Source organism: Carcharhinus amblyrhynchos, chromosome 3 (genome assembly GCF_965287045.1).
Source record: "Carcharhinus amblyrhynchos chromosome 3, sCarAmb.v2.hapA, whole genome shotgun sequence".
NCBI classification, from domain to species: domain Eukaryota; kingdom Metazoa; phylum Chordata; class Chondrichthyes; order Carcharhiniformes; family Carcharhinidae; genus Carcharhinus; species Carcharhinus amblyrhynchos.
In genome coordinates, this window is record NC_137326.1 from 86,410,808 (window position 1) to 86,429,696 (window position 18,889).

Sequence of the window (18,889 nt, forward strand, 5' to 3'; positions counted from 1 at the left end):
TAATGTGTAAAAAAGGCAAAAACCTTTTACGGGCCTGATTTTACCATTGCATCGTGCCTGTTTTCGGGTGTGAAAATGTGGTAAAGTCGGGCATGAGGCCATTAACACAACCTGCACCCGCGTCCGCGCAGATTGCATGCATGTAAATTAAATCAATGAACTGCCCGCTCAGCTTTATCAGCATTTCCCCCTTTACCACTGCATTTGCCAATCCGGAACTGCATCGTAATGGACCTGCTAAATAAAAGTCTGAATCGGGCGCTCCAGCTGCTGAAGAGCGCATTCTGAGTTTCCAACAGCTCTCTGACTCAGATCAGTGGTGGGTGCAGGGGGGAGGCGGGTCAGATCGTTCTCTGGTTGGGAGGGGGAAGGGGAGTGAGGCCAGATTGTTGTCTGGTTGGAGGGGTGTTGGGGGGGGTGTTGGGAGAGGGGTGAGTGAGGCCACATCATTGTTGGGGGAGGGTGAGTGAGGCCAGACCATTCTTTGGGCGGTGGGGGGGTAGGGAGGCAGGTAAGATGTATCACTGGTGGAAGGGTGGGGGCATATGGATCTCTGGTGGGGGCACGGGGGTGGGGTGGTCCGCTGCCACTCTGCAGGCGATCGGTTGGGGGCACAAAGGGGGCAGGGGTGATGATCGGTCTGGGTAGCGGGGGGGGTGGTGAGAGGATAATGGGGACAGTGATGTCTGTGGGGGCCATCGCTCCTGCTTTTCGCTTCCAGGCCGCTTTCTGCTTTCTGCGGCCCAGAAGCAATCTGACACGGGCGCGCTTTTTCAAATTTTTTCTACCTGTGCATGTGCAGTTCAGAGGTCCGATCGTTCTGGCAGCGCTATGCCCCACTAACAGTGCAAACAAGACACACAATTTTTTTTTCAGGCTGAGTGCATTTGGGGGCACCTGAAAACAGATTTCCAAGTTGGATCTGCATCACGCCCAGATTCAGCACTTAGAATGAAAATGGTAAAATCGGGTCCTACTTTATCGGCAACGTGATTATTGATTCGTAGACTTGTAACACAGGATTGAAAATAGTTTCATTATTCCACTGGCATCAAAGCTGCATAAACTCGCAAAGGAAAGGCACAGTGGCACAATGGTTAGCACTGCTGCCTTACTGCGCCAGGGACCCAGGTTTGATTCCTAGCTTGGGTCACCGACTGTATCGACTTTATACCTTCTCTGTGTGCCTGCATGGGTTTCCTCTGGGTGCTCCGGTTTCCTTCCACAGTCCAAAGATGTGTAGGTTAGGTGAGTTGGCCATGCTAAATTCTCCCTCAGCATACCCGAACAGGCGCTGGAGTGTGGCGACTTGGGGATTTTCATTGTAACTTCATTCCTGTGTTAATGTAAGCCTTTCTTGCAACTAATAAATAAACTTCTAAGTTAACTTTTTAACTTTAAAGCTCAATTTCAAGGGACAAATTACTTACAGTGAATATTCACAGCCAATGATCCAGCTTAGTTGTAGCCTCAGCTCTAGAATCCAGAGACTCACCAGTCTTGAACTTTGCCCCCAGCTCTTTCTTGCTGCCTTGTGCTACTCTTCCCAACTCGCTAATCATCATCAGAGGCTTCAAGCAGTCCAAATTGTGGCTTTGGCTCCTGCCACAACACACCTCACACATACCTGACTTGTCTTTGCTGCTCCCTCTCTCACTTCATGCCTTCTGTCTGAACCCATCAGCTTCCCAAAGACACTGTTTCCTCCAAGGTGGGGACCATAGGGGCCAACTATTTGCCTTGCTAAGTGGTCTCCCCCACCATCGCCACCTGCTGCCAAAGGCCCCACCACACACTGTTGGTCAGTCTTCTGCATTGGTCTTTAAATAAATTAAAAATCAATATATTCTTTGCATTAAAAAGTGCTGCAGCAACAAGATAGTCTCAAAGCAGTCTGTGATCAACACCAAGCACTCAAAGATCCTGATAAGAGCCTGATTCAGCCAGCACATCACCACAAACCTGACAACTGTCAGTGACCCAGAGATACAGAGTGTTCATTACAACTGGACTGCCCTTAAGGCCTCCTGTGAAGCGACTCTCAGTCACTCAACCAAGAAACGCCAACACTTGCTCAATGAAAATGACCGAAAGATCCAGGTTCAGGAGTTAATAAGCCACAAGTTTGTCTGAACTGGAGACAGCAATCCAAACCATGAGCAAGAAAACAGCTCTACAGATGGCTGAAGGCTAATGCCCAGTAAAAGAACTGCGACCTAAAGAACAGATGGTGGTTGGAGAAAACACAGGAGATCCAGCAGTTAGTCAAAACCATGATATGTAAGGTTTCTTCTATGCAATTAATACCAGCTACGGCCTATGCACCCAATGCCTGACCCCATTGCTGCCCAAGAATGGAAAGGTGCTTATCAAGAATAGAGAGACAGTCAATGCCCTCTGGAAGGAGCACTTTGAAGACCTTCTAAAGAGAGACACTCTCCTCAACGTGAGTGTCCTTGACTCTAACCTGCAGCATGCTACCCACCATCATCTGAGCACAACCCCAACCCAGCATCAAATAGAAGAACAATCTGACAACTCAAGAACAACAAGGCATCAGGATTAGATGAGGTCCCTGTCAAAGCACAAAAATATGGCAGAGAATATGGTAGCAATAAATGATCTAATTTCCCTTAACTGAAAGGAGGAGAACATGCTACGAGATTTCAGAATTGCTGTAATCATGACCATCTTTAAAAATGACAAGTCAGATTATGGCAACTACAGAGGAATTTCTCTGCTGTTGTCCTCAAGGAAGGTCATCCCAAGAGTCCTCCTGTGGCTGACCAGTTCCACCCAGGGCCCCAATGCAGATTCCCCCATCAAGGAACATACTGGACATGATTTTCATCCTGTGGCAACAACAAGAGAAATGCAGGAGGCAGCATCAACCCTTTTACATGGCCTCCTTTGACCACACAAAGGTCTTCCCCACTATCAGCTGCATTATGGAACATTCTTCTCCATTTTGGCTGCTCCCAAGTTTTGTCACCATCATCTGCCTGCTCCATAATGATATACAAACTGTGATCTTAGTGAATGGATCCACTATAGACTCATCACACACTTGGACTGAATTTAAGCAAATCCATGTCTTTGCACTTGTGTTCTCAGAAATCATAGAATCATAGAACCCCTACAGTGCAGAAGGAGGCCATTCAGCCCATCGAGTCTGCACTGACCACAATCCCACCCAGAGCCTATCCCCGTAACCCCACTTATTTATCCTGCTAATCCCCTGACATTAGGGTCAATTTATCATGGCCAATCAACCTAACCCATACATCTTTGGGCTATGGGAAGAAACTGGTGCACCAGAGGAAACCCTCACAGACACAGGAAAATGTGCAAACTCCACAGAGACAGTGACCCGAGTCTGGAATTGAACTCGGGTCCCTAGTGCTGTGAGGCAACAGTGCTAACCATTATGCCACTGCACCGCCCTTCTTCTCGATATTCCTTGTTGCAATGTTCCATCTCACCATTGAAGTGGAGCTAAACTACAGAAAAAATGTGGATCTGTTCAATCTCTGCTGCCTGCAGGCTAGATAGAAGGTTGTCTTAGCCTCTCTCATTGAACTACAGTATATAGATGATGCTTACGTCTGCGCACACTCAGCGGCCAAGGTCCAGGTCATTGTCAACACCTCCACTGAGGCATACGCGAAATGGATCTTACACTAATCATCCGTATCACAACAGTCATCTATGAACTTCCACCTTAGCCCACCTCCAAACCCCTGGTTATGAAACTCCGTGATGAGAGCTCAGACAATGTGGACCATTTTTCATTTCATGGGAGCCTACTGTCAACAAGCACAGACATTGACAACAGCCTCCAGTGTGCCAACACAGCCTTCAGACACCTGAGGAAAAGAAGACCAGGATCTTAGTCCTGGCAACAACCTCATGATCAACAGAACAGTAGTGAAAGCTATCCACCAATATGACACAAATACATGGAGTATGGGCACCAGGCACCTCAAAACCCTGGAGAAGTGATACCACTGCTGCCTCTGTAAGATCCTATAAATCCATTGGCAGGTTAGGTGCACTAACATCAGTGATTTTGCTCAGGCCCGCCATCCCCAGCATCGACATATTGATTGCACTCGATCAGCTCTGTTGGGTAGGCCACATTGTCTGCATGCCTGACATGAAACAAACATTTTATTCAGAGCATCAACGTGGCAAGTGAAGAGGGTAGAGGAAATGCTTCAAGTACACCCGTAAAGCCTTGTTGAAAGACTGTAACATCCTCGCTGACATCAGAGAATCCCTAGCTCAAGACTACCCAAAATGATAAACAGCATCCAGGAAGGAGCTGAACACCTTAAATTCCATCACATGTGCAGAGTGAAGCCAATATTGACAGCAAGAGGAAGGTGTGGAAACCTGGACAACCCACCTACCCACCCCTCCAATCACCATCCACTCCACCTATGACAGAAACTGTAGTTTGCCCACTGGGCTCGTCAATCACTTGAGAATTCATTATTAGTGTGGAAGCAAGTCATCCTTGATTCTGAGGGACTGCCTTAAAACAGAGCCGATCATACTAAAGATAAAATTCTACTCGCCTTTACAGACTTAAATCCAATGGCATCCTCACAAACCTCTCATTGTTGGATTCGAGTATGTTGTTTGACAATATTGACAATGTGATAAAATCACAGAAAGATGTTTCTGGGCATCTTTCTATGTGGGCAATTGACCAATGTTTCATAAAGAAATTACGACAGGACTACAAATAAAAATTCAGCCTTCTCCAACACTTGGGATTTTTGAAAATTTAAAATTAGGATATTTATGAAACGACAGCTAAAGTTCTGACCTTCAGTCTAGTAAATGGTCTATAAGGCTCTGCAAGAAGTAACAATATATCCCTGCATTCTACCAACTACAAAAGACTGGGGCGCAATCAATGAAGCAGAAACAGCCAACAATGTTCTCATCTTAGAACTGAAAAAAAAATCACATTTCCTACTGTGACTGCAGACACTAAAGTTAATGACTCTTCACGCAGCACGGCAGTATAGTCATGGATAGGGGAAACAATGAAGCTGTAAATATCTAGAGATAAGCATATTCTGTTCATATAAAGGGCATTACTGTCAAAGGTTCAGGAAGACCAAATTAACTATAAAGGATATTTTCAAGAATTAAACTGGAATGACCTAATTAAAGTTAAGTAAATTTACATTGAGGGAGAATTTTTGCATCATTATTCCATCATAACCCCAATGTTACGCCGCTGTTTAAAAATGGTAGCAGGCAAAAGGCAGGGAATTATAGGCCGGTTAGTTTAACGTCTGTAGTTGGAAAAATGCTTGAATCCGTCATCAAAGAAGAAATAGCGAGGCACCTAGAAAAGAATGGTTTGATAGAGCAGACGCAGCACGGATTCGTTAAGGGGAAGTCGTGTTTGACGAATTTATTGGATTTCTATGCGGATGTGACTAGTGCGGTAGGCAGAGGGGAACCGGTGGATGTGGTGTTTTTCGATTTTCAAAAGGCGTTTGATAAGGTGCCGCACAAAAAGTTGCTTCAGAAGGTTAGGGGGCATGGAGTTGGGGGTAAGGTGTTAGCGTGGATAGAGGATTGGCTGTCTAATAGGAGGCAGAGAGTTAGTATCAATGGGTGCTATTCTGATTGGCAGTTGGTGACTAGTGGAGTGCCGCAGGGATCGGTGCTGGGGCCTCAGCTATTTACCATTTATATAGATGACCTGGAGGAGGGGGCTGAGTGTAGGGTAACGAAATTTGCTGATGACACAAAGATGAGTGGAAAAGCAAATTGTGCGAAGGGTGTGGAAAGTCTGCAGAGGGATCTGGATAGGCTGAGCGCGTGGGCAAAGACCTGGCAGATGGAGTACAATGTTAGCAAGTGTGAGGTTATCCACTTTGGCAGAAATAATAGTAGGAGGGATTACTATTTAAAGGGCGAAAAGCTGCAGCGTGCTACAGTGCAGAGGGACCTGGGGGTCCTTGTGCATGAATCACAAAAAGCCAGTCTGCAGGTGCAGCAGGTGATCAAGAAGGCGAATGGGATGCTGGCCTTTATAGCGAGGGGGATAGAATATAAAAGCAGGGAGGTCTTGCTGCAACTGTACAGGGCACTGGTGAGGCTGCAGCTGGAGTACTGTGTGCAGTTTTGGTCGCCGCACTTGCGCAAGGATATTTTGGCCTTGGAGGGAGTACAAAGGAGGTTGACTAGGCTGATACCGGAGATGAGGGGGTTAGACTATGAAGAGAGACTAAATAGACTGGGTCTGCACTCGTTGGAGTTTAGAAGGATGAGGGGGGATCTTATAGAGATGTATAAGATAATGAAAGGGATGGATAGGGTAGAGGTAGAGAGATTCTTCCCGCTCAGAAAGGACAGCAGGACTAGAGGGCACAGCCTCAAGATAAGCGGGGTGGGGGGGCAGTTTAGAACGGAGTTGAGGAGGAACTTCTTCACTCAAAGGGTAGTGAATCTCTGGAATTCTCTGCCCGTTGAAGTGGTGGAGGCTACCTCGCTAAATATATTTAAGTCACGGGTAGATAGGTTTTTGACAGACAAGGGAATTAAGGGTTATAGGGAGAAAGCGGGGAAGTGAAACTGATCCACTTCAGATCAGCCATGATCTTATTGAATGGCGGGGCAGGCTCGAAGGGCTAGATGGCCTACTCCTGCTCCTATTTCTTCTGTTCTTATGTTCTTATCTGACTTGATATCTCATTCTGGGGCTTGGTGTCAATTTTTGATTGATAAGACTCATGCAAAGCTATATGAAAGATATTATATCAATGCAAGTTGTTGTTATTATTGGATGGTGCCATCTTTGTGGTATAATGGAGTGTGTTAGTCTAAATCAAATGGAGGTTTAATTTGTAAGAACTCTGACAAAGGGTTGTCTAGATTTGAAATGATAGCTTTATTCGCTGTCCACAGATGCTGCCAGACCTGCTGACATTTTCCAGCATTTTCTGTTTTTGTGTTTAGCTGGTGAAGTTATAGAAGGGGGTGAAATACACTCATATGATCTGAGAGTCTATAAGAAAGCAACTAGTATAAGGGTGTATTTTCATAAGTGTAAAAAATATTATACAAAATTAGAGTGTTTTCAGCCTCAATTATTCTCTTCAAATTTTCTGAGAATTATTGAAACTACTCCAACCCAACAACACAATAATATAATCCTTACATTGAAAGCAGCTCAGATAAGGTTTATCGGATTAATACCAGGAGTGGGTGGATTATTTTATGAGGAAAAGTTGAACATGTCTACATTTGTATCCGCTGGAGTTTAGAGAAGACCAAGGTAGTTTAATTGAAACATAAGAATTGGAGGGGACTTCACAGAATGGATATGGAGAGGATGTTTCCTCTTGCTGGAGAAGCTAGGACTAGGGGTCACTGTTTAAAAATAAGAGGTCACCCATTTAATACAGAGATGAGGTGAAATTATTTTCTCTCAGAGTGCTGTGAGTCTTTTGAACTCTCTTCCTGAAAAGTCTGGAAGCAGGATCTTTGAATATTTTTATGTCTAGGTGGGTAAACCCTTCATAAGCAATGCAGTATTATTGGGGATAGGTGAGATGCAGATTTAAGGTCACTATCAGATCAGTTATGACCTTACTAAACGGTGGAACAGGCTCGAGGGATTGATTAGCCTACTCCTGCCACTTGTTTGTATTTATTTTGCTTCACACCAGAAAAACAACAACTTAATGGAATGCCCAAAGTAAAGCCCATGACCAGTCCCATTACAGTCAAAAAACCAAAGAAGAGTAAGCAATAAATAGCCAGAGGTTCAAGATAAGCCATTTCTCCTTTAGTGCAAACAATCCAAGTTGTAAGTCTTCCACATGGGTTATAGTAGTGGAGTAGTAATTTTTGGTGGCTAGTTCTGTTATTCCAGAACTCTTGGGAATGAATGAGAAATTTCATCTAATATTAATTTGAAGCTAATGCTCTCAGTTAACAAGTTGGTTTGAAGATTTCGATGAATTATTTTGCCCAATTTAAAATATTTTAATATTTCACCCCCACAAGGATAACAGCTGGAATTTTCTGGCTGTTTATGCCCCACTGCTACTGCAAGTGAGGATGGAGAATTTGGTGCCTAGCCAAATCTCCGCTCATTGCAGCAAGACCAGAAAATCCCATTGGTGCGAATGGCTGGAAAATTCCAGCTAACTTCTTGCAGAGGTACTTTTAGTTTGTCGAACTCTGATTCTGGGTTATTATGAATGTTTTTCTATATCCAGCAATGGCCAATGGTGTTGTTACATCTAACCTTGTAGAGAGCAATGAATGCATAACCACATATTGAAGTGAATTACTTTACCACTAATGGTAAATTACACTAGATGCAAATACCACTGCACGCCACTTCTGTTTAGATATATTGTCACACGACTGATGAAAGTAATCTCCTGTTGAAGAAAAGGCAATAGTGATATGAAATAGATATAATTAAGGTTCACTAGCATTGTCCATAATAGCATCAGTGATCATGAGAATTGAAGTAGGAACACTAATGCAGGCAGTTGGATTTTTTTTTTGTTCTTGTCATGTTCCCATTCATTTTCTCTTCTGTCTCTCAGTTCTAATGCAAAAAGATGCTTATAAGATGAGACAGGAGACATGAAAAGTTCTATTTAATTTGTCTGGATGTTGCAGACAAATTAGACTCAAATGTAATGGTGGAATTGGAATACTTTGACACATGTACCAGTAATAGAGACAGTGGAAATATTGAAAACCTCTTGTTTGATAGTGGAAACATAATTTTAATTGGAGAGGCACCTTTCTTCTAATTTACTGGCACTCCAGTGGAGGAATGCACATTAACAGTAGAGAGACATTTCAACAAACGATGTTCAATGTTTGAAGCAGAGAAAGAACTGATGGTGAACTGTTTGATCTAATTTGTTCATTTTTCTGCCAAGAGAGTAATTGGGATAATTCACGGTTTTGTAACTAACCTGCCATTGTGAACGTGGGTGTCTGCCTCATCTGAATAATTGGAATGAGTTGCCAACAATTGTCCAGAGGTAGCTTGCCCATCTTGATGAATCCAATTTAGCTTGTCTGTTTCGCTGGCAGCAGCCCTCAGTTAAGTGATAGTGGGGAAGGAGAATAGGAGGAGGTAATTATCTGCCATCCTAGAGGGAACAGTGCTCCCACTGAACTGCAGCTGACACAGGTGAGCTGCTACTCGTCTCTTTTCTATCACCAAATAATGATGCCAAGAGTGTTTCCTTGGAGCAATACTTCTTCAAAAACATGGGGATAGAATATGTAGTTCCAGTGCACTGACACCGGGGCAGCTGTGCATCAGAAATGACATGTGCCCATGGAGCAAGAAGCTGACCTCTGTAATACAGTACAAAGTTAGCTATTCAGTGCTCAGCATCTTTAAAGAGCAACTATTGTGCTTAAGGCTGTGTTGTAACTGAGAGAGATAAATTGTTTGTGTGAGAACTGACCTGTTCTGTGCTGCAGCTTTGGAGGTTGTACTAAAGGAGGTTTTGCAGAGCAGTTTTTTTTTCAAGAGAATTTAATTTACAAAAAGGGCAGCATGAAAGACAATATGAGTAGAGGATACAGAGTTAATGGATGCTATTTTATTTGTGGCCTTGAGACCTTGCTCTGTAATTTATTGACTGACTTGCCTAGATCAATGCATGGAAACAAGATAATGCGCGGTTTCAGCAATATTAATTCCACCATTTGGATAATTTCACAACATCTCTAGCCATATTGAGACTATGTCCTGCAGCAGAGGAATGTTGGGAGTTGGCACAGATTATGGAAATGCCTCTTAGGATAAAGCTACATATGGTCCTCGTGGTCACCTGCCGTAGGAGATATAGGTTCTGCAGCAATCTCTATGGTTCCTGTATTTCCAGAGCTTTTTGTTGTCCTAGTGCAAGAAGGAACTGCCCAGATCCATTCCTCGCTTGGGGGGAGAGAAATTAGAACTTAATGGTCTTCTACCTCACTTTCTTCTCCCGGTGGTGGGAAAACTTCCAAGAGACAGCCTCGGACAGATGCTGTTCTCACACACTTATTAAAGATTTTCATTCTTTTATGGAACATGGGCATCACTGACAAGGCCAGCATTTGTTGCCCATCCCCAATTGTGTGCGAATTGAGTGGTTTGCTCAGGCCATTTCACAGGACACTTAAGAGTCAACCACATTATTATGACACATAGGCCAGGTCAAACAAAAAAGAGTGGCAGATTTCCTTTCCTGATGGTCTTTAGTGAACCAAGTGGGTCTTTATGACAATCAGTGATAATTTCATCATCACCATTGCTGAGACTAGCTTTCATATTCCAGATTTTTTAATTGAATTTAAATTCCATCAGATGCCGTATTGGGATTCGAACCCTGGTCCTCAGGGCATTTGCCTGAGTTGCTGCATTACTATTCCTGTGTCATTACCACTATGCCCCATCACCTGCTGTCCTTGTCCTTTCAGGCAGTGGAAGTCAAAGGTTTTGGTTACTGTAGTTATTTTTTGCTCAGCAGTCCAAATCGTTCAATGAATGCACACTCTGCGGGCATCTGCCGTAATGTCTTCGTTTAAGGCTTTCCACTCTGCCAGCACTTTTTGACCCAGAAAAGGTGTTTTCTAATTGGATCTTGATAAGGCTCTCTTCTCATTGATGGCTTCTGTGAACTTTCCTAAGATACCAGCTGAGCATTGCTATAATGAGATCCATTCTTCAACTGCCGGCACTGAGAATACTGTTGGAATTTTCAAGCTGTTGTTCAGGTGCCTAGATCACATAAAGGTTGCTCTGCAATACACATGCTGCCTAAAATCTGTAGTATTGTGATGGTGTGTCATATGTTAGACAATGTTGCTTTACAAGGAGCTTTCCTAATGTATGCCCCTTAGATAGAAAGCAGTCAGGCAGGGCAGACCAGACGTAGATTAAGCATCAACTAAAAACATATAATGAGAACAACTCATTGCTGGATGCAAGAGCCATTCTCATATGGGAGATCTCTTCTTAAGCACGACATTAGAGAACTGCATGAATAGGCTTGATTGCTTCTTCCCTGTTTCCCACTATAAAGATACCATCATCTACAGACACTTCTGTATTCACACTTTCTATCCACGCTATCTCATCAGAGCTACTTTGAAACCTTGCCAACAACAATTAGTGTAATCATAGTTTTACTGAAAACCCAAATTGTGGGGGCGATTCTTCCAGCCCGCTGTGCTGCTTTTGTCACACAGTGGGCTACGGGACTCCAGTGGAGGCCATTTCATGGGCTTCCCACTAGTTGCCATGGCTTCCGCGAGTCTCTGGCAGCTGGATCACCGGCTCCGTCAGAAATCAGCGTGGAGCTGAATAAGTTATGGAAATGTTGAACTGAATGTATTTTAATTCCCATTAGTGGGACCAGGACTGAAGTCTATCGATCTGCAAGCTTCTCCCAACCCTGCCAGGCATGGTTCACTCCAGTCCGGTCTACTATAATTCCCCTCTTGCTGGGACTAATGGCCTGACACTGATGGAGTGAAGGGGGCAACTGACGTTCCCCAGATGGTCAGGGCAAGGGGGGGCATTGCCACCTTGACAGTGCCAGCCTGGCATCCTGGCACTGCCCAAAGGGCAAAGTGACAATGCCAAGGGGCATTTGGCAGTAGCTGGGGGCAGGCCTAAAGGGGATGTGAGCTTCTGGGGGTGGTCAATGGGGATATAGGGTCCTGCTGCCTCTCTACACTCAGACTGATTGACAGAGAGAGGAGACCAGACATCTGAGCTGGACATTGGGGTGGGGATGAGGGGGTGGGAGGTGTTGGTGGGGTTGGTCTGCTGGGGGCAGTTGGGGCTGCCAGTGGAGTGAAGAGACTGCACAGGAGTGATATCTGGGTGCTAGGTGTTATGGGGGGATGGGGTCAAAGCTTGCCTGGACATGTTCACAGGTCCAGCGATCAGCCATGGGGGGGAAAGGGGCGTCGCACAACCAGCGATGGGGGGTCGTGGGGCTGGCCAGTGATCGAGGTGACCAGTGATCGGCAGGCCAGTAGTTTTTCAGGGAGAATCGCCCCCTGTGTGTTTACTTTGTGTTCCTTTGCACCATGTTTGCCCTTAGTAGCAATCTCTGACGTATCATAATGATGTGGAGATGCTGGTGTTGGACTGGGGTGAGCACAGTAAGAAGTCTCACAATACCAGGTTAAAATCCAACAGGTTTATTTGGAATCACGAGCTTTCAGAGTGCTGCTCCTTTATCAGGTGAGTATAGGAGATGGACACTCACCTGAAGAAGTTGCCTGACCACTTAAGGTCAATAAAGATTTTACATGGAGAAAGTTATATTCAGCCCAACTATTTTGGCGTGTGCCCTCCATGTGAGAATAGTGTTGATAATGGAGAGAATGGGGGTGGAATCATGGCACAGTGACTAACACTGCTGCTTCACAGAACCAAGGACCCAGATTCGATTCCAGTCTTAGATGACTGTGTGGAGTTTGCAAGTTCTCCCTGAGTTTGCATGCGTTTTCTCTGGGTGCTCTGGTTTCCTCCCACAGTCCAAAGACGTGCAGGTTAGGTAGCTGGGCCGTGCTAAATTGCCCCGAGTGTCCCAAGATGCGTAGGTTCAGGGAATTAGCTGGGTAAATATTTGGATAGGGCAGGAGGTTAGACCTAGTTAAGATGCTCTGTCAGAAAGTTATTGCAAACTTGATGAGCCAAAAGGCCTCCTTGTGCACTGTGCAAATTCTATGGATTCTATACTGACAGTCCTAGCCACCACGTTCCAGCTTGCCTGAATAATTCTATTTTGTCCAAAAGTGCCTTGTCTCTGTTTACTAGTTGGCAAGCAACACTTTCACTGCAGCATCTGAAAATAGTTCCATGACTGCGGCAGAAGTATCAGACAACTTGCAAAGATTTATAAACCTCCCCGTTTAAGTTGTTCTATGTTTTAAAATTCTGAACCAGTGTTGCATTTCCTTCCTCAAATGGAGAAAGCTCCCAGCCTGTGACTTAACCAATGCTAGGAATCTATTCAGCGTGAATTGATTCCATAAATCTAATGGAGGTGTGGACGGGGAGGGGGGGGGGTGGGGGGGGGGGGGGGCAATGCTAGAGTGTCAAGTGGGCAAATATCCAGGCAACCAGAATTCCATCAAAGATAATAAAACAAGCTAATGCATTTAATGGAGTCTCTCATAGTCACTGTCCTGATAATTATGCACAAGAAAAAAATGAATGTACTCAATTTGAACTCAGCTCTATGTAAGAGAGATTAATTTAGACATTAATTAGTTCTGTGAATAATATGAAGGGCTTCAACTTCTGCCAAAATTGCAAAAAATTACAGAACAGTTGTTGATGCTAATCAATTCCAAAATCATCACAAAAAATGAGCGCTGAAGCATAATGCTTCAATCATTTTGTGAATGAATCATAAAATTGTAGAATGGTTACATAAAGAAACCATTCGACCCATCAGGTTGGTGCCAGAAAAATGTCATTCATGAAATCCAGAGGTTTTGACATTTTTCCAGAGTAGTTTAATGCAGATAAAATCTAGCATTGAGCATGGAGGTACTTTTAATAACTGTGTAATGAGTTCCTGCTTTTACTAGTGACACATTTTCTGCAAGGTCCTACAATCTCTGTTTCATTTAAACACCTTTTACTTTTGTTTAAAAACAGAAAATGCAGAATAAAATGTTAAAGAATCATATGGACTCAAAACTTTAACTCTGTTTCTCTCGCCGCAGATGCTGCCAGACCTGTTGAGTTTAGCCAGCAAGAGTGTTAGTTCCTTTAACTTATTCAAGTTGCTTAGTATGAAAAGGTAAGCACAGACAGTCATGAAAGCAGCACAGTTGATTGTCAGTGCCAGTTTTTTCTTAATATCACATACATTGCACATTGTAATATATTGTTCGATCAATATATCCTGACATTGTCAGTTGACTCTTTTGGAGAATTAAGGATTTTCTATATATACACATCTGCTGACAAAAGTCATTATTCCTAGTTGGTTGCAATATACCGTATTATTTTTCATGATTCAATAGTGGGAGCCATAATCATCATGATAGATCAATATAACATGCATGCAATCAGATCATCATTTTACAATGAATGACGAGCTTCTGTCATTCTCACATGGACTGCTCGCTCAACAAAACCTGCTGGGCTACCCGCTTGGCCTGGATTTGCATTCTGCAGTGGGTAAAAATAGTAACAGGGATAAGATGAAACACTTAATTGGCCATTAATTGGTCACTTAAGGGTCTCAATTGGCCCAATGGCAAATAGCCACCTGATGCCACCATCATCTACAGTAAAATTGGGTGGCACATCGAAGGCAGGCAGAAAAGCAGTGTGCAGGCCATGTGCAGTTTTGTATCAAGCCCCATATTCAAGCACACTAACAGAAGGCTCAAAACTCTAGTCTTATGACTCTAGCTGTTGTACCACACACTGTGATGACAATCCTCTTATTGCTTTTTGGAACTTTAACCTGCATAATTAATCCTAAATTTACATGCATAATCATGTTGTATCATTGAAATGGATTGTGGAATAAATAAATAGCAAAAATAAATTGGGTAACAAAAAATGCGTGCTATTTTCTAAACATATTTTGTAAATGTGGATATAAAAATAAAGGTTTCAATTTTTTTGTTAACTATTGAACAATCTTTATTTCATAGAAAGAATCATAGGAACCCTACAGCACAGGAAGAGGCCATTTGGCCTATCGTGTCTGCACTGACCACAATCCCACCCAGGCCCTACCCCATATCCCTACATATTTACCCACTAATCCCTCTAACCTGCGCATCTCAGGACACTTAGAGCAATTTTAGCATGGCCAATCAACCTAACCGGCACATCTTTTGGACTGTGGGAGGAATCCGGAGCGCCCTGAGGAAATCCACGCAGACACAAGGAGAATGTGCAAACTCCACACAGACAGTGACCCAAGCCGGGAATCGAACCCAGGTCCTCGGAGCTGTGAAGCAGCAGTGCTAACCACTGTGCCAATGTACCACCATTTGATGAAAATGCAACATATCGTACAAGATTTCATGGCCTTGCTCTTCCGTAAAAAAATGTAAAATCCTTCTCTAGGTCAAGGGACCTCCTATTGTCTGACCTTTGCCTGTTTTGATTTTCGTGGCAGATGGGGCGGTAAAATTCCAACAGATCTGTTTTTTACTTTTGGAATCAAATTGTAAATCCTCTCAGGGTATGAACATGTATTATTGAAGTTTCTGTTCAAGAAAATAAATCTTCAGTTGGTTGTTAATCAGTTGCTGGCCACCTTACAATTGTTTTCAACGTAAATAAAAAAGTAGAATCATTTTTCAAACAATCAGACTGAATCTTAGAAATGGTAGTTTGTTGTTCCTAACTTCTAACTACCTTTGACAAAACATTGTTCTACTAGCTGCCTGGTGCAATTAGCTTTCATCCTCACTCTGATATATGCTGTCTTTAAAAATTAATAGAATATGCATGGTGCAATTGTTAATTGCTTAGTTATTAATCTAATGTGAATGACTTTAATTTTTATAGCAATAACTTTCACTGACAGAAATTTCAACTAATTTAGCAGTCTCACTTCTTGTCAATTCAGATTGTACATGCTGGGAATAAGAATGAAACCAGAGCCACTGAATGGCATGTTACAACCACATGAGGAATAATGAGTGTTGTCACCACATGTATAAGTAGAAAATCTTTCATTCTCGAAAAGCATCAACTAGGAATGTCAGGATATATTGATTGAGCAAGATATTACAATGTGCTAAACCCATGACAATCACTTCTGTTTTATTTTTCATGACTCTATAATGATGATAACCATCATCACCATGATGGATCAATATAAGAGGAGCTCTAACAAGCCCTTTTGTGCTTGAATAATGGAGTGACGTTATTGGGAACAATGACATGTCTGAAATACAGGGTTATTGCTGAAAGCTGACAAAGCCATCCTAAAACAAAATGGTTTCAACTCTGCAAGGTTTAGAAATCTGTAAAAAGATAATAGTGGATATTTTGCTCCGTCACAATGACAAAATAAAATGGCACATTAAAACGTTTCTGGAATTTGTCTGGACAGTTACGATCAAAACTCTTGAAATGCCAACATTTTCAAATATATAATTTGGTTGACCAATCAGCTAAAACCAAGTAGAAACGGGAAGTGCTGGAAAAACATAACAGGCAGGATTTTCCGGCCTCTCTCGCCCTGAAACCAGAAAATCCCGCCCCAGGTCAATGGACCCTTCCATGTCCTGCCCCTCGCCTGCTCTGATTCCCGTGGCAGGCAGCACAGTAAAATTCACCCCAACGGGTCATGGCAGCATCTGTGATGAGGGGAAAACAGTGTTACCTTGCTGCATCCAATCTTCTGAAGAAGAGTCACGCCGGAATAGAAATGTTGGCTGGAATTTTACCACCTTGCCTGCCACAGGAATTGTAGTGGCAAGGGGCAGGCACTATGAAGGTCTGTTGACGTTGAGCGGGATTTTATGGTTTTGGGATTAAAATCCTGCCCAGTAACTCCATTTTTCTCACTCTACAGATGCTGTCTGACCTTCTGAGTTTATCCAGCATTTCCTTTTGTTTTAATTTCAGATTTCCAGCATCTGCTTTTAAACTTAGAAAGACCTGCCTCACAGGTGAGGTAGCTCTCACAGCTTTTACAACAATCTCAGCACTTAAACATATATAGTCATGCACTTTGTGCATTTGTGGTGAAATAAAAGCCTCTCGAAAACAGGGCATGGAAAAGCAATAGGAGTTGTCTTGATCTCCTGCAGTGATAGCTTTTTCACCCCTTTATGCTGTTTCTCAGAAGCTCATGCCAATTTTCATTTATTGTAACAAATAGTCTTTTATAAGTGTTATACTATGACTGACTGGGCTGGTTACTGCTCTCACTGGGCCTCGTACATGATTCCTCACACCATTCCTGTAAACAAAATTATACACCGCCATGAACCAGTGTTCCAGGTTGGGACACCCTCACAGATAATATTAGAAAAGTAGGGGCTAGCCTGAGATCCTAAAAAGCTTAATTCCTTTGGCTGTAGGAGATTTTTGACTTTGAACCTAACAAGAGTAAGGACCATGTACAACTAAGTGAGAACATGTCATTTAAAATAAGAAGACTGAAAAATGGTGTTTGAGGTAGCTCAGTCTTATCTGGAAGCAGACAATGTAACCACAGCAAGTTTTAAATCATGTGCCAAAAAACCAAACTGAAGGATTTGGCAAATAAATTAGAAGTAGCTTTATCTGCAGCGGCTAAGAAGACTGAGATAATTGAAAGCCTAACAACACATTAAAATCCATGAGAGGGGTTAGCGAGACCCAATATTTTGAAAAATGAGGAAATTGAACCAGCTGAACCTCAAGTAGAAAGAGACATATCAATTAAGAAGTTAGAGATGCAGGAGAGAGAAAGTGCAGAGAAGGAAAGATAAGAAAGAGCCAAAGAGTGAGAGAGTTTCAAAGGGAATTAGAAATGTCGGAGTTAGCAATGGAAGAGAGGGAGCAACAAATTAAACTGTGACAAATGGCAGCAGGTGCAGAGCTGAATGAGGAAGAAAATGGTTCTAGGCAGGAAACCCATGGGGAAATGTTCAGATATGTGCAAGCTCTTCCAAAATTCAATGAAAAGGAAGCTGAGATTTTTTAATGCTTTTGAGAAAAGAACTAGATAGATGAAATGGCCACAAGGCATTTGGAGTCTACTTGTAAAGACCAACTTTGCAGTTGGGTTAGTGAAATATATGCAACTCTGTCCAATGAAAGGTCTGGAGACTATGGGACAGTGAAGAAAGTTGTGTTGAGTGCTTATGGGTTGGTGCCAGGGGCTTACAGACAACAGTTTGGAGCTGTAACAAAACAGTTTGGATAGATATTCATTAAATTTGAAAGGGTTAAGCAAATGCATTTTGATAAGTAGGTGCGAGCACTAAAAACAGATGAAAACTATGAAACACTTGGAGAAATAATTCTGCCAGAGGAATTTAAAGACTTGTTGCTGACTATGATTAGAACTCATGTTGAGAAACAAAAAGTTAGACTGGCCAGACAAGCTGCAGAACTTGCAGAAGCTTACGAGATGGTTCACAGACCAAAACTTTTCTTTAGATCCACTTTTAAATCAAAGAAAGCCAGAAACTGGGAAGGTGCAAGGCTTTAATAGGGACATGGATGGTCTTCCTATCAGAAGCCCTGCTCATCCTACTGTGAAATTGTATCTATGTTGGGCAGGTGGCATCCCAGTGATAGGGCTGTCCATGTAATTCTATGCTCTCTCCAATGCTATACTTTTGTTGCGGTCTGACCAAAATGTCAAGGGCCTTCTCATTTCATATACCACAATCTAAGGCTATTCACTGCGTCACACCATATTTAATCTTGCTGCTTCACAGTTTGACCACTGCAGGCACCAGGTCATGTTTTTATGATATAGGCATTAATCATTCATAAAGAATTGTGTAAATACATTGTAGGTTTATTTATTGAGACTAGGCACATGAGAATATTTATACAAAGGTGGAAAATATGAAGACTTCAGGGCTGTGCTGTGTTCTGCTCACAGGCAAAAGTTAAACTAAGACTGGACACTAGTATCACTATCCCCTAAAGGCATAAAACAACACTTGCTGCAGTAGGTGCTGCAAATAATTTACCTCATGCCACAAACTGGTGTGCCATTCCATTCTCAGTGCTTTCACATTTCTCCTTTAAGATTCTGCAACCATTTTGAATTAGTTTTCCCTGCTGGATTTCCCATCCATTGGATCATTGTTTGGTTGCAAAAAGTGCTAGCTGTTCAGCACATTCATTTAAATTAGGCCTGTCTATGAAAATATCATA